Here is a 25,084-nt window from a genome sequence, read left to right as displayed (position 1 = left end):
AGATCACACTAGGAGAAGAACTCGTCATAAAAAGTGTTTCTAGGGACCTCACTGCCCCTAGTCTCTTCATCAAATCATCCCATCTACCCATTTGAGGATCACTCGGGTTGCTAATGGTGGAAAATACCTTGGGTTGAAGCCTAGGTACTATCTTAAAGAAAAAGGAGCACAAAATGGTTCCATATCCAAAGTTTTTTGTTTGACCTTTTCTAATGGATGTAAGTTTCTTTTTCATGTTAGTCAAGATGGGTGTACACCAATAAAAAACTGTTGTAAGACACTCTACTACTAGACTCATCGAAACTTGAGAAGTCTGGTGCAGAGAGGCTGGCCCATTCACTCTAGAAACGGTAAAGAGAAGGATTATCAAGGCTAAGCTCTCTACATGTTTAATTGGAATTTGAGTTCCAATCTTCTCAGTGTTCCCTGGGCAGTATATGTGTACATAGTCCTCCACACTGAGGCTCCCTCTTGTTCTTCCTGTCGAGTTGACCTTCTCTCCTCTTCGGGAAAGACCAGTGATGAAATAAACGTCCTCAATTTCTATTCTTAGAGGCATTTGGTCAATGATGAAAGAATCTTCTTCCGGATCCCAATAATTGTTGCACTAAAAATCGTCACCTTGACATTCTGCAATCTGTGTGAGTCCATTACCACTCATACTTTCCTCCTTTGCAAGTCTTAAGCCTCAGTTCTTCATATCAAGCCTTGAAAATAAGAGAAAGTCCTCAAAAGTCTCTAAAACTCTAGTTCTGCACTTTCTCTTAGCATTACCTGCGGTACCTCATCTGAAGCTCATTTCCCCAGTGGAGTCGCCAATTTGTTGGCCGGATAAATAGATCTTGCGGACAAGGCCGTTCTCCCTAGTATATAAAGATATCTAGCAACAAGCAGACAAGCAAATCTGTCTTTCTCTAAACATATACGATTCATTAATAAAAACTATAGAGGTGTTTAGACCCTACCTTAAGTCCAACGATAGTTTGTAGCAGCTATCCTTCAACTGTCCAAAAGAGTTTCCTTTTGAGAACCTGCAAACACAAACAAGCAAACATCAAATAACACCTGCATAGCTAATATCATAAATCATGTTCATTGTGGTGATCAAGGAATCCACAAAATAAACCATAAAACACAGCTTATTGAGAAAAACAAACTTATTTGTATTAACTTTGAAATAGAAGAAACTTACAACCTTTTCAGCCTTGATGTTGAACAAGCTCTTCCCAGGGTCCGAAACAGGAATCTCCTTTACGTTGACAAGCCTTACACTCTTGAAAATGAGATCAAAGAGGTATGTAATCTCTCCTCATAAAAGCTCAATTAGGAAGACTAAGTTCTAGCAGCATTTCACTTTAAAAATATTCAGCTTTCAACCTCCCAAGTAACCCGCCCAATGCTTCATTTTATAGTGCAGAGGAAGGAGGTTACAGGTCCACCTATGAGGGGATAGAGTCCTCCTTCAAAGGGATAAGCTCCCCACATCAAGGGGTTAGCTCCTTAAGGTATGGGATGCATGAACCTTAAGGGAGCGAACTTGCCACCCCACGATTACTTCCAGAAGCTTCTAGAAATGACTCAAAATGAGTTTTTAAGAATATACTTGCGCCTTTTTAACCTTTACAGGGGTCCGCATCCATAACACAGAGACAGAGCGGTCAGGTGCGCTGGGGAAATGAGCTTCAGGTGCAGGATCGCAAGTAATGCTAAGAGAAAGTGCAGAACCAGAGTTTTATAGACTTTTGAGGGCTTTCTCTTATTTTCAAGGCTTGATATGAGGAATTGAGGCTTAATACTTGCAAAGGAGGAAAGTATGAGTGGTAATGGACTCACACAGATTGCAGAATGTCAAGGTGAAAATTTTTGTGCAATAGATTTCCCCCTAAAGTGCGAAGTCTGTAATAGATGAAGATAGAATTTGTCATCTAAGAAGAGTGAAGTACTTTATCATTTCAAGGATCATCCTGTGGACACCCCAGTCGGAACCTGTAAAAACATTCAATGCAAAATATATATATGTGAACATATCATCGTTGAGGTAGGCATTCCCATACTCAAGTTAAAACTGAATAGAAAACTGACTAAGCTGTTTTGATACAGGAATGATTTTGTAATACATCAAGAGTATAGACATATGTAGACAGAGTATGGGCGCAGTCATCTGTTTATGAATAGTCCACTGTATAATGAATAACAAAATTTCTCGCAGTCTAGATGATAGAAACTAGATCTAGGGTCTTGATTTCTGCTTCCCGAAATAGTACGATTCTGTCCATGTAAATGAATGTGTCGAAGTCGAATATGGTAGAAACCACTTGATTACCAGTCAATGATGTGAACTGTTAATAAGTGTGAGAGAAACCACCAGTAATGTCAATGGCTCTCAAAGTACTCAATACAATCTGTTAGAGTCGGTCTAGTAGCCCTCCATCAGCGATCAAAACTCTTTGCATTTCATTAGTAGGTGTCTCATCAGTGTCCTCTTATTGCATTCCATTAGGCATGCCATAACCCTGATGGAGGAGCTTGTGTCTTTTATTCCCCTCTTGGCACTGCTGGATTAAGCTTGTTTCAGTCAATAAAATTCTTTACAGGGTCATTGGTCTTGTTATGAATTCAAGGTCCTAAGTCTAGGGTTTAGTCCAATTTGTTTTTGAGGTCATGTTTTTAAGGTCAATAAATGCCCAGCAGGCCAAAGGGATGTCTATCAAAGCATCACTTCAAAGGATTTCATATTGTACAGCTAATTTTTACCTTGAATTCAAAAACCCTGTTTTTGAAGACAAGGTCATTTTCTCATTTTTTGTAAAATTGGTAAAAATTCAAACTCTTCAGAAGTCAGCATGCGGCCCTGGTCCCCTTTGCCAAGACTCCTCAGAAGCTACCTCTGCAAAAATTTTCAAGAAAAAGCATCATTTCAACCAATTTCAGGACAAAACGGAAACCATAAGTCAGCAGCATTTAAATTTTGAAAAGTGTCATGTTATAAACATTAGAAAGTGGGTTTGAGGGGAAATTAATTCAAATCAAGTTTATAAAAGCCCCCCTCCCTTCATTTTATCATTATTTGCCTCCAAGACTCCAAGAGCAAGTGTGAAAGGCGATTTAGTGAAAAAAACTGGGCGAAATTGCTGTGAGAGCCCGCGCGCTACGCATCAGGACCCGCACGCTACGCGTTGGGCAGGCGCTACGCGTCGGGGCAGTCATCGCAGTGGGAAAAAGACACAGGCGCTACGCGTTGGGCGCGCGCTATGCGTTCAGGATTGGGGCGCTACGCGTTGGGCGCGCGCTATGCGTTCAGGATTGGGGCGCTACGCATCAGCACATTTTCCCAATTTTTCATCTACAGCTCAGCAAAACGCAGTTTTGACTTTTTGGAGTGGATTTTGATCCTCTTTGATGTAAATGATGTAATTTTATGATACTTTGACACTTATTTATCTCTTCTAGAAGATTCATTCATGAAATAGGCAAAAATTTAATGAATGAATTGGTTTCCTAGCTTATAGAGGCAAGTTGTTTTGACTGCCTAGATTTTAGTGCTCAGTTTGGAATTGGTTGAAACAGCTCCTAGGATAGTGAGCTCGACCCCTAGAGGCAAGGAAAGATGTTAGATTGCCTATATTATGTACTTTCTTGGTCATTTTCATGGTTGGACTCTTGAGGGAGAAAGCTTCTATTGTATTACTCATTGTATCTCTGCAATTTTGGCAAAGGAAGAAAGACCAGGGTTTTGCAGTCCTTTTTGGGATCCCTGTGGTTACATGTATTGATGGTGTGTTTCTATTTGTACTTGTAAGTTTGTTATGTGAATCATCTTCTTACTTTTCCTTCTGCAAATTAGGCAAATGAAGTGTTAAAGTAGCATTCATGATTGCCATGCTCTGCTTTTAAATTTGCTTAATATCAATGTTTTCATCTGTTTAAGGAGAATTCAAGGTGATTGCTTGCTCTCCTTAGCTCCTCACCAGTCATTCTCACCCATCCAAATCTTTCAAAGGCATCAATATAGTCTCCTACCTTGCCCCAAAAAACCCCCTGCGAAAACTGTGTCCAATCCCCGCACCCAAAATTGCCTTTCCCCAACTTTCCACCGAAACCCTAAAAGTCGCAAATCAAACCTTTTATCAGTTTACTAGCCTAAAATCAGTGTTCTTTATTGGTTATCTCTGCCCGTTGAAGATCTTTGCCGAGATAGACCAGAGAGAGCCATCTCCTGCCCCGTAGGGCTAGCTACGAGGCTAAGTGGTTTGATGTTGCCTTGGAGTTTGCCTTTCTCAGCCTGAGGTGAAATTTCAAGCGCTAACATAATCCATGAAATGTGGAAAAATGAGCTGATGTCGAACATGTCATAGAATCCTTTGATCGAAGGTCAATGATGCAACCTATCGTCGAAGGTGAGAAACCTGCCATTAGGGCATGCAGATTCCAAGGTACTGACGATTTCTAGATCATCTTTCTAGATAATGAGCTGAAGTCAATAGAAAGCGATCTGTCATAGGCAAGCCCACAACACGAAATCATAGATCAAATTTTGAAGAAATATATTTGGCAAGGACTAACTTAGGGATGGTCAAAATGGATGCCAGATATTTTGCAAATGAATGGTTTATTTGAGTTGACCTCTTGAACACATAACAACACTGCAGATGGTTTGGTGACAATGGACCCGAAGCTAATACCCAGAAACCAACTGAAGACTTTCAATATGGTTTGATTAACTGTTAGGCAAAGTATTTCCCAACCCAGGTGAACAAAAAGTGTCGTGTTCAAGAGTGGTTAACTGCTTTTATAAAACATAAAGTGTAACAAACAAGTTCATTTTTCTCTCTTTTCCCCCACAATTTCTGGCAAGTACCTCTTTATTTTTGACGAGCTTGAGGAGGATAACATTTGCTTGTTTATAAGCTCATCCTTTAGATGAGTCCAACTTAGTTTAAAATTCAAACCCTAAGAAGGAGTGGTTCGTTCCTATTTGAAATTGAACAGGTCCTTTACTGTTAAATTTTGACGAGTCTAGTATAGGAAAAACTCGGTGTTTTTCAATTTTATGGAGTCAGAAGAAAAACTTAAGGAAACTACATTGGTATCATTTTTCGTAAATTTGTGTCCCCCATGCCCAAAAAATTATAAAATAATACTTGAGAGAACCGCTTGACCATTACGATCAAGGAGTACTTTTCATAACTAGTGGCTCCGATCCGAAAAAGTAAAAAAGTGATCAAAGACACGTCATTTTAGAACCAGTATCGAACTTGAAACGACAAAAGTCCGGTGATCTTTTCATGTTTATATGGTCATAAAAGAGTTGTAAGTGGACCGCCTTTTAATTCCGTTTAACGAGTTCAAAAAGGAAAAAACTCGGCAATCTTTTCATACTTTACAAGTCAGAAAAGAGCTTAAAGAGGACTCTAATGTTTCACTTTTTTGTAAGTTTTTGAAAGAGCCTGAAAAAGTGATAAAAGTACTCTTTGTTGAAAATGATCAATTTTCCCCGAAAAATCCAATATTTTGCACAAAAACTCAAAACATTACTCATACCTGTTTTAAGATAAATAAAAACGTATCAAAAAGTTACCTTTTTAAAGTGAAAAATAAATAAATTAAAAATTCATTTATTCAAAAAATCTTATAAAAAGGGCTTTTGTAAATTCATTTTTACCATTTGATTTCAGAGTGAGAAGTGAGAGCTTTTGGGTAAGAAACTTCCTGTGAAGATTGCGGAAAATCCGTCCGTTGGAATCGAAAACCGTTAGCTCTAGGTAATCCACATCATCCTTATCTTGCATTTCAATCGTTTACATTTCATTTTTAGGCTTTAAAATTGATTTTTAAAGGAGAATTTGGTTTAGAAAATTGCTCGCGGGGGTCCGCAGGTGCAACATGCGGCCCCTGCGGACCCCGACTTTTTTCTACAAAGAAAAAAGTCGTGGGTCCGCACCTATTGCTCACGACAAGTGCGAACCTATGCACTATCTGTAACTAGCATGTGCGGACCCACGAAATGGATTTTAAAAATTCAAATTTTTCCATTTCCGCCCAAAAATTTTCGAACTAAATTGTTCTAATACGTCTTTTTTGCATTGTAGGACATACAAAATGCTTATTTGGCGGGAACGCGAGCATGAGGATGTGGATCTTGCCGCAATAAATCATCCACCCACATTGAATGCATTGAGAGCATGCAGATTGTTTAAATTCTGGGCCATACCAGGCATGAGGGCCCAAGTAGACTTTTTGTAATGGCTGGTAGACAGGTGGAACATATAGGACTAGTGTTTCATGATTGGTGGCCACCGGCTTGAAATTGAGCTAGAGGACATATATTTTTGACTAGTTTTCCCAAGAGAGGCGAACGATTATCTCTTTTCGGGACTAGGCTAGGTGGCTAGTCTGTCGCTAGTCTCCGATTGGAGTTTTGCAATGATCAAACAAAGGACAAATGGATCGATATTAAAACTATCGACCGTCCTGAACTTAAGGTTATTGCGTTCACTATCACCAGACTATGTGGGAGTGCAGCATTGCACGTAGCTACTAGATCCCAGATGCAAATGGCTGTAGACTGTTATCGAGGTACCATATTCAATTGGTGCGAAGCTGTGTTGGCGAATGTAAAAGGCCAACTAACCAGAGCAAAGAACGGACAACTAAAAAACTTTGGATACAGTTTCCTGGTTGTGAGCTTTGGTCTAGAGAGGGTCCCTATGCTGGTCCCACAGCAGCTTTCTGTTGAGGTTAGTCTTCCTCGAGAGCCTAAAATAATGCGTTGGGTTGCAGTGATGGCCCGTCATCTTGAGGAGGGTTCAGAGGTTGTTCGATTTCTGCCTGAGTATTTTTGTTGGTTGAGGAACCAAATTTTTGTGATTCAGGATTTTCCATATGCCAGGATGGATTATCGCGGTGACCCAGACATGATTCTTCCACCAGGAGAGTAGTGGGATGATTCAAGTAAAATCATTTTCAACACTTTCTAAGTTTTAACTAATTTTTTGTTTTGTTTTTTAAATCATCTAAAATTGACAATAAAAAGTTTCAAATGCAGATGTGGGTCCACGACGACCAGCCACTCTCCAGCCTTATGAGAGGAGACACCTAGCTGCAGCAGTACCGGCCCCACAAGACCAATCTACAGAGACCTTGACCGAATTGGAGAATCATCTTGAGCATTTGACAACAAATATTCTAGAGACTGGCATAGATGATATTCCACTTAGGTTACAACAATATGTGATTGGGGTCCCAGGACCTTTTAGGAGGTTCCTTTGTAGGGTGGCCCGAGGAGTGGTTTCTTATCATGATCATCACCAGGGATAGGATGATTGCTTTTGTAGACTCATATGACATTTTATGTCTTTTTGTACTATCATTTTTGCTGATCATAAGGTGTTTTTCAACCTATGATCGAAGACGATGTATATTTGACACACTTCTACTATGCTATGATATATCATTATTACTGGCTATCTTGTGTAACATGTTATTGAATGTTTTTAAATTTACTATTTTGATTATTGCAAATGTCTATTTATCATACGAGAAGCCACTGCATCTGCTAATGTATTTAAATATCTTGGAATATGCTGATATTCAATGTAATCAAATTCACGTTCCAAGAGACGAACTCTTAAAAACAATCTTAATAACATTGGATTTCTAATGGCATAAACCCTGTTAAGCTGTAATACAACGAGTTCAGAATCTAACCTAACAATCAAACTCCGAATCCCAAATGAGATGGATTCAGATAATAACTCAATCACTGCACTATACTCTACAATGTTATTCATTGTTTGACCGAGGCTTACCCCATGCATAGATACTAACTCATCAGAGGGTGAATAGATAACCCAAGCTGCAGAAGAAATGTTCCATGTATTACGACAAGCACCATCAGCAAAACCAATGTATGTTTGAAGAGACGTCGACATCTGCAATATCAAGAGTAAAATCAAGATAAGCAGGAATAATGATAAAAGCACTCTCTAAACTAGGCACACTTTTCTAATCTAAAACACACCAGCTAGAAAGAAACTAATCTAACAAAAATCTCCACACCGAAATTTAAGCATAATATCTCTTCAGATAAAGCCCATTTCTAGGTTTACCCAAAGGTCAAAATCTACCAATTCATAGGCCCCTTTTGCCAGCTTTCGCTTAACAATATAAGGACCATGCCACATAGGTACAAATTTTCCAGCCCCTAGCTTATCATTTGCTTGATCGTATAGTAAAACTAGGTCTCCTTCTGAAAAATTACGAGGTGTAACATTTCGGTCGTACTAAGCTTTTATCTGTTTCGCATGAGTTTCGATTGCTAATGCAACAGTGCGTCGATTCTCATCTAACTGAGCTAAGTACAAAAAATGTTTCTCCTCTTCAGAAGTGGCTGGGAGTAATTCTATGGCTATTTGTAATGATGGAATTTCGCATTCAATAGGTAACACTGCTTCCAAACTGTAAACCAGTTGAAAAGGAGTGAAACCAGTTGATGTTTTTACTGAGGTTCAATATGCCCAAAGTGCTGAAAATAACATGTTATGCCAATTCTACCTATGAATACCAATGACTCGTTGGATCATAGTGACTATAACTTTATTGATGGCTTCAACCAGACCATTAGCCTATGGGTAATATGGAGTAGAACTATCGTGACGCAGGCCAAGTTGATCTGTCAGTTCAGTCATCATGATGTTTCGAAAATGACTTCCATGATCAGTAATAATAGCTTGAGGAACACCAAATCTAGCAATTATATGATTGAATACGAAAGTTGCAGCAGTTTTGCTGTCTGCCGAAAATGTAGGCATCGCCTCGGCCCACTTAGTAAAATAATCTACTGCTAGGATGATATACGCATGCCCCCCGGCCGAGTGAGGGTTACATGTAATAAAGTCAATACCCCACTTTGCGAAAGGACCAACAACAATTATAGGGTGGAGAGGAGCGGGTGGAGCACGCATCTTACGATCAAAAATTTGACAATTGTGGCATTTCTGTACTGCATAGATACAATCTTTGAATAAGGATGGCCAGAAATAACCAGCGCGCAATATCTTTTGGGTTGTGGCATACCCAGACATATGACCGCCACATGCTCTAGAGTGACAGTCATTCAGAACCTTTTCAGCTTCTTCATGAGTTAGACAACGTCGGAAAACATAATCCACCCCACGACGATAGAGTGTATCTCCAATAATATTGTATTGTTGGGATTGGAAACGTATTTTCTGTCACTGAGATCGTGAGATTTCAGGGCAAACAGATTGGGTTTGGAGATAAACAATAATATCTCCATACCATGGATCAAGAGTACTGATAAGAAACAAGGATTCGTCCGCAATGGTTTCTTCTGCCACAGTTTCAGTATCAGTACGTGGGAAATCACACATCAGTTCTGCAAAAACCAAAGATTTCTTAGTCTTGGATTTTTCAAATTCCAAGTCAAATTCCTGCAGGATAACTATCCATTTGGAATACTTACCCCCTATCAATTGTTTGGTCAAGATGTATATCATAGGGTTACAACTAGAAATTACCGTGGTTTTGCGTAATAAGATGTAATGACGAAATCTTTTGACAGCTTGAACAGCTGCAAAGGCCAATTTCTCCACATGCAAATATTTAAGCTCAGTCGGATTTAGAGTTCGACTAAGATAGTAAATCACATGTCCATTGTTGAATTCATCTTCCTGAACTAAAACCATCCCAATGGTGGAATGAGAAGTGGCGAGGTACAAAAAGTAATCCTGGTTGTAATTGGGAGAATGCAATAACGGTGCATGGGTTAACGCGTGTTTAAGTGCATCAAAAGATTTGTCAGCTATCTCATCCCAAAAGAATGGAGTATTCTGTTTCAACAACCTACTAAAACCTTTTGTTATCTCCGCGTAGTTAGGAATAAAACGACGTAAAAAGTTTGCTTTCCCTTGCAAACTTTGGAGTTGGCGAAGAGTCAAAGGAGGAGGTAATTTTACGATAGCTTCAACCTTCCAGGGATCGACATGAATGCCGGCTTTAGAAATTAAAAATCCTAGTAAACGACCCATTTATATACAAAATACACATTTGTGTGGATTCAGCCTAATTCGATAAAGCCTACATCTTATAAAGATAGCTCGTAAATGAGTGAGATGGTCGGCTCTACGTAATGAATGGGTAGGTAAATCATCGAGATAAGGCTACACAATGTGCTTGATGTCATGAAATGCGTAAGACATAGCCCTTTGAAAAGTTGCTCCAGCATTCTTCAATCCAAAAAGTAATTTGCAATAAGCAAATGTCCCCCATGGACAAATGAAAGTCGTTTTAGGTTGATCAGCAGGGAGTATGTTGATTTGATTGTAACTGGAAAAACCATCCATAAAGGAGAACATTTCACTGCCGGCACAATCATCAATAATTTGATCGATATATGGGGTTGGATAATTGTCTTTAGGACAAGCTCGATTAATGTCCCTATAATTGATACATATTCTTATCATTCCTTGCTTTTTGTTAACAGGAACAATATTTGATACCCAATCCGTTAAAGGAATTGGATAAATGAAACCTGCTCGAAGTAATTTCTCAACTTCAGCTTTAATAGCAGTAACTTTTCTTGGATGTATCTGACGCAAACGTTGCCGGACAGGTTTAGCATCCGGGTAAGTTTTAATTTCATGGACAACAATTGATGGATCAATTCCTGGCATTTCTTCATATGACTAAGAAAACACGTCGCGAAATTCTTGAAATTGGACTTTATAAGTTTGGATTTCATCGTCCGTACAGGAAGCACCTATATGAATGTTTTCAATAATTCTGGGTTTAACTGAAATGTCAATAGGAACCGTTCGAGAGATATTTCCCAAATTTAACTTAGAATCAGGATGTTGCAATGGATTCTGTGGTTCTTTGACATAGTAAGTGGTAAAAATAGATGAAAAATCATTTTCAAAATGATCAAGCTGTTGAGTCCCAAACTTGCATCTTCCCTATACACCTTTTTAGCCTTTTTTTCCAGTTACCTGAACCTCCAAGCTGTCAAATCATTGCATATTAGTTTAAAAAGAGCATATAAAATGGTTTCCTAACTATGTCTTGTGACTGTTGTTTGATCTATATTTTTTCTCAGTTAGCTGCGGAATCTTGTCACTTTCCGCAGCCAGCTCAACTTTCTGCAGCCTTTTTGTTGAAATCTATGTTACAGGTGTCTACAGGAGAATCCAGCCACATGGGCAAGTTGCAAATGATGTGGACATGGAACGTTTCCTCTTGGTTCAGCCAAATCCCTCACAGAAGGTCATGGTCAAAGACAGTCAAAGCGGTGGTCAACCTAAGAGTTTTACGGTGGTAGAACTCTGTTTTTCACCATGTGAAGACTTGTGTGGCAAATTCCTAAATCTCAGGAGGCGTGCTAACACCTGTGGACTTCTCCATGAACCAAATCTAACAGCCACCCTCCTTGGATTTAATTGTCATGGCTACCATCATGCTAGATTTCCGGACGTGGTTATTCACGTGTCTGTTTATCAACGCATATTTTAGGAAGTAGTTGTGTCATCCTTTGTTATAAATAAAGCGTTCTCATACACATATTAGCTAGCTTTGTGTATGTAATTTTGACTGTTTACGAGCCCACTGTGCCATGACTCTATCCTTATGTTATGACTGCATTTTAATACATGAGAAGACACTGTTTTTAAACTCAATTCGTGGTTGATTGCTGATTGGCCGAGGTTGCAGAGGGCCCCTGTACACCAAGGTTCTGTAATTACTGTATAGCTTCATGCTTTCTTCCTTTACGTTCCTGATGCCATAATCATTTGCTTGTATATATTACACTGCTTATGGTATTCATGTTGATTGTTGTCCATAGTTTCTTTTATGCTTTCTAATGACTGTTAACTGATCAGTGTCTTTATTTCAGGTTCTAATAGACAGCCCGGGAAATTGCACATAGCTTTTTAATGACTAATGACATGGAATTATCTTTTCCTTCTGCTGATTTATTTTCTTAGTTCTAATTCCACCACTGTTTATTTCTTTCAGTTTTGTTTTATTCATTTACTTTTCTACAAGATAGATATTAGACTACTCATGTCATTTTCAGTTACCTCCTATAGCCAGAGCGAGTCAAATGGTGAGGGATTGAAGTATGAATGCGTAGTTTGATATTAGTTTATTTTTCTGCAAGTTAGTGATTAGATTACTCATGTCATTTTCAGTTACCTCCTATAGCCAGAGCGAGTCAAATGGTGAGGGATTGAAGTATGAATGCGTAGTTTGATCTTAGTTTCATTTTATGCAATTTAGATATCAGATTACTCAATTTGTTTATGATTACCTCCTATAGCCAGAGCGAGTCGAATGGTGAGGGGTCAGAATATGAGTTGATGTAATATGATTTAGTTTACTTTGCTTACAGTTTTTGAATTTCTTTGAGTTCAGTTTCTTTTTATACAGCAGCAAGGATACTGGGTTTCATAGTCACTAGCTCACTGTTTGGTTTAATTAGAATTTAGGTACATTTTTATTTTCTCTTAGGAGTTGATTTCATCATTGCAAGTTTGAAAACCTTTTTGAGAACTTTAAAGTTTGGAAATTATTTTAAAGGTCACCATTGCCTTGAACAATTAAATCCATACTTGACTTTTAGAATTGCCATCTCACATTAGGGAATCAACAAAAGATAAACCCAAAAACAAACCAAAAATAAAAAACGACAAAGAAGTAAGAAATCGATTATCTTGCATATATAGTGCACTTCACTTCAGCAGTTTACGACTCCCAGATTTACAATTTATATAGCAATTTAGGAACACACTAAATTGACCAAACATTAGCTCAGGTAAAAATGAAGATCGATGATGAAGATCTTCCCATGGTAAATCATCAACAGACAAAAGTTCATGAATCTGCTCATCAGTATGAACAGGCTCAGAAAATGTTGTTGAAGCTGAGGTTGATATTGAAAGTGATTCCCCATGGACCACATTCATTGGATCAGTTTCGGTTGAACAAGAGTCAGAAAATGACTGTACAGCTTGATATGCAATTTCAAAGGGACTCAAAGGCATCACGTTACTAAATGAATCCACCTCAGAATCGGAAGGTACGATCCAAGGATCATCAAAAGCAATAGTGTTCGATGAAATCATATGAATAGTTGCAATAGAAGGCAATACGTTAGGAGGAGGGAAGGAAAAAGTTCCTAGTAAATCAGAATCTTTAATCAAACCTACCCCAACATCCTTATAAGGGATAGTTGTTTTACCGACATGTTGAATACTATTTGAAGAGGCTGGGTCGGATGAAAAATATGTCAGCTGATCTATCGTAACGATTTTTCTGTTATGAGGAAATTTGATAAGCCGAAAGATCGATGAAATAATAGTAGCCATAGCATAAGACCAACTGCGACCCAAGAGAAGGTTGTAATCTAGAGGGGCATCAACCACTTCCACATCTAGATTTACAATTTTGCCTTCGACCCCTATAGGTAAATCCTGTAAAATGCTAAAAGGATGGAACCCTTGGCCATCAAAAGACTTTAGAATCGTCGGAGACTGATTGAGTGTAGGAGAACCAAGTGATCTCCAACACTGGATCGACATAATACACGTAGAAGCTCCCTCATCAATCACAGTCTGAAAGCAAGGTCTGTTTTTGACTAACACTGGAATCTAGAAAGCCATTTGATGAGGTAGGTGGGGTGTACTATTCTCTAAATCGAAGATTATTAGGTTCGAATCCTGAATATCAACAGCTCCTATAGCTGACAATAGTAATTTACGTTGTGCTGGGCATGATTGCAGCACCTCCAAAGCCGACATTGCTGAAGGGGAAATAGCTAAGTCTTCAACAATGTTATAATTCTGAGCAGCTCTTGCATGTGGATTGAAAGCTGATTTCCGAAATAAACCTTTAGCGGGCGGTTTGATTACTAAGTCAGGGTTAGGTTTCTCGATCTGTAGCGGATCAGAACCAAGAGGAGTTGTAGTTGATGGGTTTGAATTAGAATATTCTGCTTCTTTACCACCAACAGGATTTTTACTACCATAATCTTGTGATCGTGTCGCAATCCTGACATGAGACATAATCATAATGGGTTCTTCTGAGGCATTTGAGGAAGAACCGATCATCTTACTATCTTGATTAGGAAAAGGATCCTTCAAGACAACAGGCATTTGAGAACCTTTGACGATTTTCGAAACCTCTGCTAGATGTGGGCAATCTCTTGTAAAATGCTCCTTGTCACAAATGAGACAAGGATAGCAAGGTTTACGTTTCCCGTCAGTAGATTCATTTTTATCTGTTTTCTCCAAGTTTGAGAGATTCTGGGTTCTTTCCCCAGTGGAGTCACCAATTTGTTGGCCAGATAAATCGATCTTGCAGACAAGGCCGATCTCCCTAGTATCTAAAGATATCTAGCAACAAGCAGACAAGAAAATATATCTTTCTCTAAACATATACGATTCATTAATAAAAATTATAGAGGTGTTTAGACCCTACCTTAAGTCCAACGCTAGTTTGTAGCAGCCATCCTTCAACCGTCCGAAAGAGTTTCCTTTTGAGAACCTACAAACACAAACAAGCAAACATCAAATAACACCTGCATAGCTAATATCATAAATCATGTTCATTGTGGTGATCAAGGAATCCACAAAATAAACCATAAAACACAGCTTATTGAGAAAAACAAACTTATTTGTATTAACTTTGAAATAGAAGAAACTTACAACCTTTTCAGCCTTGATGTTGAACAAGCTCTTCCCAGGGTCTGAAACAGGAATCTCCTTTACTTTGACAAGCCTTACACTCTTCCAAATGAGATCAAAGAGGTATGTAATCTCTCCTCATAAAAGCTCAATTAGGAAGACTAAGTTCCAACAGCATTTCACCTAAAAAATATTCCATTTTTTTAACCTTCCAAGTAACCAGCCCAATGCTTCATTTTATAGTGTAGAGGAAGGAGGTTACATGTCCACCTATGAAGGGATAGAGTCCTCCTTCAAAGGGATAAGCTCCTCACATCAAGGGGTTAGCTCCTTAAGGTATGGGATGCATGAACCTTAAGGGAGCGAACTTGCCACCTCAAGATTCCTTCTAGAAGCTTCTAGAAATGACTCAAAGTGAGTTTTTAAGAATATACTTGCACCTTTTTGACTTTTACAGGGTTCCGCACCCATAACACAGATACAGAGTGGTCAGGTGCTCAGGGGACATGACCTTTAGGTGCGGGACCGCAGATAATGCTAAGAGAAAGTGCAGAACCAGAGTTTTATAGACTTTTGAGGGCTTTCTCTTATTTTCAAGGCTTGATATGAGGAACTGAGGCTTAAGACTTGCAAAGGAGGAAAGTATGAGTGGTAATGGACTCACACAGATTGCAGAATGTCAAGGTGACAATTTTTGTGCAACAGATTGCCCCCTAAAGTGTGAAGTCTGTAATAGATGAAGATATAATTTGTCATCTAAGAAGAGTGATATCATTTTAAGGATCATCCTATCGAAACCCCAGTCGGAACCTATAAAGAAATTCAATGAAAAATATATATATGTGAACATATCATCGCTGAGGTAGGCATTCCCATACTCAGGTTAAAACTAACTAGAAAACTGACTAAACTATTCTGATACAGGAATGATTTTGTAATACATCAAGAGTATAGACATATGTAGACACAGTATGGGTGCAACCATCTATTTATGAATAGTCCACTATATAATGAATAACAAAATTCCTCGCAACTGGGATGGTAGAAACTAGATCCAGGGTCTTGATTTCTGCTTCCCGAACTAGTACAATTCTATCCATGTGAATGAATGTGTTGAAGTCGAACATGGTAGAAACCACTTGATTACCAGTCAATGATGTGAACTGTTAACAAGTGTGAGAGAAACCACCAGTAATGTCAATGGCTCTCAAAGTACTCAGTACAATCCATGAAATGTGAATAAATGAGCTGATGTTGAACATGTCATAGAGTCCTTTGATCGAAGGTCAATGATGCAACCTATCGTCGAAGGCGAGAAACCTGCCATTAGGGCATGCAAATGCCAAGGTACTGACGATTTCTAGATCATATTTCTAGATAATGAGCTGAAGTCGATAGAAAGCAATCTGTCATAGGCAAGCCCACAACACGAAATCATAGATCAAGTTTTGAAGAAATATATTTGGCAAGGACTAACTTAGGGATGGTAAAAATGGATGACAAATATTTTGCAGATGAATGGTTTATTTGAACTGACATCCTGAACACATAACGACAATACAGATGGTTTGGTGACAATTGACCCAAAGCTAATACCTAGAAACTGGCTGAAGACTTTCAATATGGTTTGATTAACTGTTAGGTAAAGGATTTCCCAACCCAGGTGAACAAAAAGCGTCATGTTCAAGAGTGGTTAACTGCTTTTCTAAAACATAAAGTGTAACAAACAAGTTCATTTTTCTCTCTTTTCCCCCACCATTTCTGGCAAGTACCTCTTTATTTTTGACAAGCTTGAGGAGGATAACATTTGCTTGTTTATAAGCTCATCCTTCGGATGAGTCCAACTTAGTTTAAAATTCGAGCCCTAAGAAAGAGTGGTTCGTTCCTGTTTAAAATTGAACAAGTCCTTTACTGTTAAATTTTAACGAGTCCAATATAGGAAAAACTCGGTGTTTTTCAATTTTAGGGAGTCAGAAGAAAAATTTAAGAAAGCTTCATGGGTGTCCTTTTTCGTAAATTTGTGTCTCCCAAGCCCGAAAAAGTATAAAATAATACTTGAGAGAACTGCTTGACCATTACGATCAAGGAGTACTTTTCATAATTAGTGGCTTCGATCTGAAAAAGTAAAAAAGCGATTGAAGACACGTCATTTTAGAACCAGTATCGAACTTGAAACGAAAAAAGTCTGGCGTTCTTTTTATGTTTATATGGTCAGAAAAGAGTTGAAAGTGGACCACCTTTTTATTCTGTTTAACGAGTTAAAAGGGAAAAACTCGACAATCTTTTCATATTTTACTTGTCAGAAAAGAGCTTAAAGAAGACTTGTCCTAGAGGAACGAGTGGTATAAAGGGTAGCAACTGGTTCCGGCAATGGTGGAATTGCTCAAAACATGTAATGGTTAAGAGGTTGTAATATTTTCATATTTTACGAGTCAGAAAAGAGCTTAAAGAAGACTCGTCCTAGAGGAACGAGTGGTATAAAGGGTAGCAACTGGTTCTGGCAATGGTGGAACTGCTCAAAACATGTAATGGTTAAGAGGTTGTAATCTTTTCATATTTTACATGTTAGAAAAGAGCTTAAAGAAGACTCGTCCCTGAGAAATGAGTGGTATAAAGGGTAGCAATTGGTTCTGACAATGGTGGAACTGCTCAAAACATGTAATGGTTAAGAGGCTGGCTAACAAAACCACTCATAGCTGCGATCCCTCAGGAAAGGAAAAACAACCAAGTGAAAGCATATGATCAGACAAAGAGATGGTGGAAATGGAATGAAAACAACCAAGGCTCATCTAGCAGAATTTGGTGGATAAAAACGACAATCACGAGATGTAAATTGGGTATAGGTTCATTTTTACAAAAGCTTGAACCATAGAGAACTCTGCTTGGATTCGGTTTCATGTTTACACAAGCTTGAAATGAAAAACTATGCTTGTTATAAGTTCGCATGCCCCCAGCATAATGACTCAAAATGAGGTACATGCCCCCCAAGCTTCATTGCATTCTACGAGGTGGATGGAATGAAAGTTCACTTTCAAGATCTTGGAAAGACTCAAAGACTCGATTTGAAAAGGGAGTTGTTTCATTTTTTAAATGAGGTTGACACAGGAAAAGAATTATCCTCATAACCTTTGTTTCATTTTTTAATGAGCTTGACACAAGACAAAGAACTATGCTCATGATCCTTGTTTCATTTTTTAATGAGCTTGACACAAGACAAGGAACTATGCTCATACTCCTTGTTTCATTTTTTAACGAGCTTGACACAAGACAAGGAACTATGCTCTAGACCCTTGATTCATTTTTTAATGAGCTTGACACAAGACAAGGAACTATGCTCAAGACATCCAGTTTCATTTTTTAACGAGGTTGATATAGGAAGAAACTATCCTTGCTACATCCAGTTTCATTTTTTAACGAGGTTGATATAGGAAGAAACTATCCTCGCAACATCCAGTTTCATTTTTTAACGAGGTTGATACAGGAAGAAACTATCCTCGCAACATCCAGTTTCATTTTTTAACGAGGTTGATACAGGAACAAACTATCCTCGTGATTGGTGAGGAATCAAAAAACGACTGTACAACCTGATATGCACTTTCACAGGGACTCAAAGGAATCACGCCATTAAATGAATCCACCTTGGAATCGGAAGGTACGATCCAAGGATCAACAAAAGTAACAGTGTTCGATGAAATCATATGAATATTTGCAATAGAAGGCGATACGTTAGGAGGAGGGAAGGAAAAAGTTCCTAGTAAACTAGAATATTTAATCAAACCTACCCCAACATCCTTGTAAGGGATAGTTATTTTACCGACATGCTGAATACTATCTAAAGAGGCTGGGTCGGATGAGAAATAAGTCAGCTAGTCTATCGTAATGATCTTTCCGTTATGAGGAAACTTAATAAGCTGAAAGACCGATGAAACAATAGCAATCATAGCATAACACCAACTGTGACCCAAGAGAAGGTTGTAATCTAGAGGGGCATCAACCACTTCCACATGTAGATTTATGGTTTTGCCTTCGACCCCTGTAGGTAAAACTTCCAAAATACCAAAAGGATGGAACCCTCGGCCATCAAAAGCCTTTAGAATTGTCAAAGGCTGATTGAGTGTGGGAGAACCAAGCGATTTCCAACACTGGATCGACATAATACACGTAGAAGCCCCTTCATCAATCACAGTCCAAAAGCAAGGTCTGTTTTTGACTAACACTGGAATATGGAAAGCCATTTGATGAGGTAGGTGGGGTGTACTATTCTCTAAATCGAAGATTATTAGGTTTGAATCATGAATATCAATAGCTCCTATAGCTGACAATAGTAATTTACACTGTGCTAGGCATGATTGCAGCACCTCCAAAGCCGACATTGCTGAAGGGGAAATAGCTAAGTCTTCAACAATGCTATAATTCTGAGCAGCTCTCGCATGTGGATTGAACGCTGATTTCTGAAGTATACCTTTAGTGGGCGGTTTGATTACTAAGTCAGGGTTAGGTTTCTCAATATATAGCGGATCATAACCAGGAGGAGTTGTAGTTGATGGGTTTGAATTAGAAGATTCTGCTTCTTTACCACCAACAGGATTTTTACTACCATAATCTTGTGATCACGTCGCAATCTTGACATGAGACATCATCATAATGGGTTCTTCTGAAGAATTTGAGGAAGAACCGATCATCTTACTATCTTGATTAGGAAAAGGATCCTTCAAGATAGCAGGCGTTTGAGAACCTTTGACGATTTTCGAAACCTCTGCTTGATGTGCGCAATCTCTTGTAAAATGCTCATCGTCACAAATGCGACAAGGATAGCGAGGTTTACATTTCTCGTGAGTAGATTCATTTTTATTTGTTTTCTCTTTTGAGTTTTGTTTATTTTTCTTCTTCCCCTTCTTTTTACCACCGTATTTTGATTTGGCCGTAGATGATTCTACGACATGGATATCGACAGGAATTTCAGTGGAAGAGTCTCCTGTCGGGGAATCTGGTAAAGTTATAATAGGAGAATAATTCTTTGAAGATTTCTTCTTGTTGGTCGGATAAATTGATCTATCTGGCTAACAAATTGGCGACTCCATTGGGGAATTGAATTTGGTTTTTGGTTTTCCTTTGTCTTTGACTTGAGAAACTTGTTCTCGTTTTTGGTTTTTGCTTGATGTGTGTTGGATTGGGTAGTTTTTAGGATCTATATTATTTTTTGTTTTTTCGAAGTTTTCAGGGGACTGCACTTTCTCTTTACAGATAGTGCGGGCATCTCCACACCTTTCCTTTAGAACACATAGTGGTACCGCATCTGGTTCTTCTGGAAGCCTGCGGACCCTGTGAAATTTTTTGAAAAACCTAAAATGTTTTCTTCCAGTTAAGTTTAGGTTTTATTTATGGCTTTTAGTGTCTACCCAGATCTGCATGTGTTCTATCAAAAATATCTTGTGAGTGAGTTCCATTGGCATTTTTGTTTTAGATGATTTTCTAGAAGTTTTGCATGCCTGGAGTGGTTTTCACTTGGTCTATGTAGTGACTCAAAGATCAGAAGCCTGAGAAACCTTAGATTACCCTAGTGTCTTTTTGTCTTCTTGATGAGTCTGATAGGTTTGTGAAATCCATCCTTTGTGAGAAATAGATTTATTTTTCTCTTTGCAAATCTTTGAACGAACTTGGTTATAAGTTTTGAATTTTATTTTTATAAAAGAAAACATATCTGGATGTTTTTTGATTGATTTGTTATTTTGAACGAATTAATCCTTAGTTTACTGAATAACTAAGTAAAACGTCCTCAAAAAGAATTGAAGCTTTTATAATTAGGTTTTTAGAAGTTTTTAGATCTCAAGATTAGTTTTGGTAATTTTGAGTTTTTTCTAGAAATTGTAGAATCTCTTTTGAAAGAAATTGTTTTTTGTAGTTTTGAGTGTTGAAAAAGGAAAGGGATTTATTGTGAGCATAATTAGTAGTCTCATTTTGAGTTCTTATTGAAAAAGACAAAAAGATTTTCTTTTCATTTACATGTTGAAAGAAATATTTGTTTCTCAAAGAATTGCATTCTCGAACTCTTTCTTTTAGCTAGAAATTCATTGAAAGAGAACAGACTGTTTATCATTTTAGGTGCATTTTTAGTGTTTTTGGAGTCGAGTCTTCACACCATAAAAGTTTCATTTCCATACCTATTGACTTAAGGAACAACCCATAAAAGTAACACTTAATTAAAATTGATCTAGCAATCTTTTTATTTCGAGGGCTCTTATCACCAATATAGCTTAGGCTAGTATCTTGGAGTAGGGAGTAATTAACTCTTCAAGATAGTTAAAACAAACAAGTAGCTATATCTTGCAGTAGGAAATAAATCCAATTGTAATTGATATAATCTGGGAAGCTCCTCTTAAAGGATTCAATCACGAGATCATGTCCGAACCTTTGAGACAATCAAGTTTGTTTCATTGGGAAAGATAGAAGATTTGCGCGTATTATAAACGGTAAATCTCGGATTAACCATTGTTGAGGAGCCTGGGGTCACTTGTTGATAAACCTCGGATTGATCATGTCGAGGAGCCTTCAAGGGGATTGAGCTTTGTTACTCTGCCCTTGCGCGTAGATTGGATCGTAGACTGTTACCCCAGTTGTATTTGTTGTTGTTGGTAACCTTAGTGCCCATAAACTTAATATTATTTCCTAAGGTGACGGTGAAGGATGGGTCTCACAATACCTGGAAAATATGTCGACTAGACTCACTTGGACTCTCTAGGGGGTTCTCTTCACTCAAGATGGTTTTGTGAAGAAACTTGTGCCAATCTGTTTCATTAAGCAGGTTGTCGGGGTAACTGTTCCAACCGCCCTTTCTGTATTAAATTTTACGAAGTTGGATTTCATCACCAACTAGTGCTTTCAGTATGGGAAGTTACTGTTTGTGTGTGGTTTGAACTCTTAGATTTTTTAGGCGTGTGATTCAATTGTTTGGTTCTTTATAGACTCTAGGTGGTTTTATTGAGAATTTCTTTGTTTGCATGTGAGTAATTAAATATTTAATTGTGGCTAAATTACCGATACAATCCCGTAGACTTTGGGGGCAGCCTCCCGAGTATACACCAAGCTAGCTTGAAGGGCTACGAGCTCTTGTATCACCTAGTGACAGTAGATTTGGGTCACCGGAAGCTGGAGAGTCATCTTTAATTGTTCATCTTGATTATCAAGTTCAAGCAACAGAGTATATTTCTGAACCAATTTCATTTTCTGAAGTTACTGGTAGTATTTCTCCTACCAGTGAATTAGCTGAAGAACTTGAAATTTCTGAGCCTGAAACTGAACCTGCTGCTACTCCATCTTCAGGATTTGCTTCTCCAACTTCTAGTGGTCCTGGTTCACCCAGGGTAGGAAATATCATTACCCAAAATCTTCCTTCTGGACTCATTTCTATTGAAGAACTTGTTAGTTCGGATGAAGACATAACTCTTCCTGAAAATCAACCAACTTTAGAACTTAGGGAGCGTGAATCAATTTTCTACAGTCCTTTTAGGAGTGATGCTTGGTACGTATCATTGACAAATTTTTTAGAAAACCTGGGTCTTAGTTTTTCACCACCTCGAATTCCTTTTCATCCAACACCCAGAGGTTATTATCCTCCATTTAATATGTTGAGACAGTCATCTATGTTTTCCTAATCATCGGAAACATTTTTATATGGCGGTCCTTCTGTTCCTTCGAGGTACCAGTCACTCACTGGTACTTTTTCAGGAGCATCTCCTCAACCAATTGAACATGAGATATCCACTAGTAATAATGGAACTCAAGCGTTGAGAATAGAAGAAATTCTTATGATGTCTGGTACTATTTCAAATCCACAACCTCAAGCTAGTCAGTTACCACCTGGAGGGCAATGTCAAGGTAGTCAGTTACCGCCTGGGGGGAAATGTCAAGGTAGTCAATTATCACCTTGGGGGCAACCTCAAGGTAGTCAATTATCACCTGGGGGGCAACCTCAAGGTAGTCAGTTACCGCCTGGGGGGCAACGTCAAGGTAGTCAATTATCACCTGGGGGGCAACCTCAAGGTAGTCAATTATCACCTGGGGGGCAACCTCAAGGTAGTCAGTTACCGCCTGGGAGGCAACCTCAAGGACAGTACATACCTCAAGGTCAACCCCAGACTCAGTACATACCTCAAGGTCAACCTCAGTATCAATATATACCTCAAGGTGAACCCCAATTTCAGTACGTGCCTCAAGGTTATCAACCTCAAGGTCAGTACCCAACTCAAGGTTTCCAACCATCTTCTGGTCAACCATTTGTACAAGGAGCTGGAAATGTACAACTTAATTACCCATCCTATGTTAAACCCAGTTACGGTCCTCCATATGCACAACCTTTTATGGGTCCATACCCCGGAATGAATATAGCGTGGGATCCATTTCAAACTCAACAGACTATGCAACCTAATGTGTAGTTATCAAGTCAACCTGGACAACCTTTGGTTTCTGGTCCAACCCAGCACCTGTCCAGCCTACTGTTCAAACTTCTGCATCTCGTTCAGTTCAGTAGCCTGGGCCTAGTTCGCCTCGAACTCCACCTCAAACTGTTGTTGCAACTACCGCAATTTACTTATCAACCGTACCAGCGAAAGTACCAATTCGGTCCTATTGTACAAAACCCAGTTTATCAGTATCAATTGTACCCTGGATATACTTATCAACAACCTCAACAACCTCAACAACCCCCGTTTGGTCTGGTTAATCCTGGTTTTCTGGGAGGTTATAATATTCCTAATGCAATTGCAGGTTATCCTGGATATCCTCCTCCTGGGGTTGGTCTTGTTACCCAAGGTTTTCGAGACCCTAATCGTCAGTTACCTTTTATTGCAACTTTGGATTTACCTGATTTGTCGCGCCTTACGAACGATCTGATTTACTATCTTCTGCATTGGCTGCCAATGCCTAATAAGTTGCCCAGTGATATCCCGAAGTTCGAGGGTAAGTCAGGAGAAGATCTTTCAAATCATGTGATGACTTATCACCTCTGGTGTGCATCTAATTTCATCATTGATGATTCAATTCGCTTACGTATTTTTCAATGAACTTTGATTGGTCTTGCTGCCAAATGGTATATTGAGTTACCACGAGGCTCTTTTTATAATTTTAGTTAGTTAGCCACTTATTTCTTAACTCACTTTCAGTTTCCTGTCAAATACGAGAATGGTACAAAATTATTAACTTCATTAAAGCAATCCACATCCACATATATCTCTGATCATATTCATGAATGGTGACGTAGAAGGTGTTTAGTGAAAGTTTTTATTCCGGATCAAATTTTAGAAGAATGGTTTGTAAAATCATTATTACCTAAAATCACTGAGGATGTAGCTAAGGAAGGATTTGTTACTGAAGAGCAAGTAATTGCTCAGGCTCAGTACCTTGACCTCGTCTATACGTAGTCAGGTACTTTACATGAAAAAATCCCTGACCTTCCGAAACAAAATCAAATAATTGTAGCTCCTTCAGGGTCTCATGCCGCTGATGGTATGATTGGTTTAGTTAGTACCAAAAGAAAGAAGAAATCTTCAAAGAATTCTTCTCCTATTATAACTTTACCAGATTCCCTGACAGGAGACTCTTCCACTGAAATTCCTGCCGATATCCATGTCGTAGAATCATCTACAGCCAAATCAAAATCCGGTGGTAAAAAGAAGGGGAAGAAGAAAAATAAACAAAACTCAAAAGAGAAAACAGATAAAAATGAATCTACTGATGAGAAACGTAAACCTCGCTATCCTTGTCTCATTTGTGACGAGGAGCATTTTACAAGAGACTGCCCACATCGAGCAGAGGTTTCGAAAATTGTCAAAGGTTCTCAAACGCCTGCTGTCTTGAAGGATCCTTTTCCTAATCAAGATAGTAAGATGATTGGTTCTTCCTCAAATGCCTCAGAAGAACCCATTATGATGATGTCTCATGTCAGGATTGCGACACGATCGCAAGATTATGGTAGTAAAAATCCTGTTGGTGGTAAAGAAGCAGAATCTTCTAATTCAAATCCATCAACTACAACTCCTCCAGGTTTTGATTTGCTACAAATCGAGAAACCTAACCCTAAATTAGTAATCAAACCTCCCACTAAAGGTATACTTCATAAATTATCTTTCAATCCACATGCGAGAGATGCTCATAATTATAACATTGTTGAAGACTTAGCTATTTCCCCTTCAGCAATGTCAGCTTTGGAGGTGCTGCAATTATGCCTAACACAGCGTAAATTACTATTGTCAGCTATAGGAGTTGTTGATATTCAGGATTCGAACCTAATAATATTCGATTTAGAGAATAGTACACCCCGACTACCTCATCAAATGGCTTTCTAGATTCCAATGTTAGTAAAAAACAGACCTTGCTTTCGGACTGTG

Source organism: Pinus tabuliformis, chromosome 3_1 (assembly GCF_031772625.1).
Source record: "Pinus tabuliformis cultivar Carrire ecotype Pingquan chromosome 3_1, CPIR1, whole genome shotgun sequence".
Classification (NCBI taxonomy): domain Eukaryota; kingdom Viridiplantae; phylum Streptophyta; class Pinopsida; order Pinales; family Pinaceae; genus Pinus; species Pinus tabuliformis.
The sequence above is the reverse complement of the archived record's forward strand: the minus strand, read 5'-3'. Positions refer to the sequence as shown.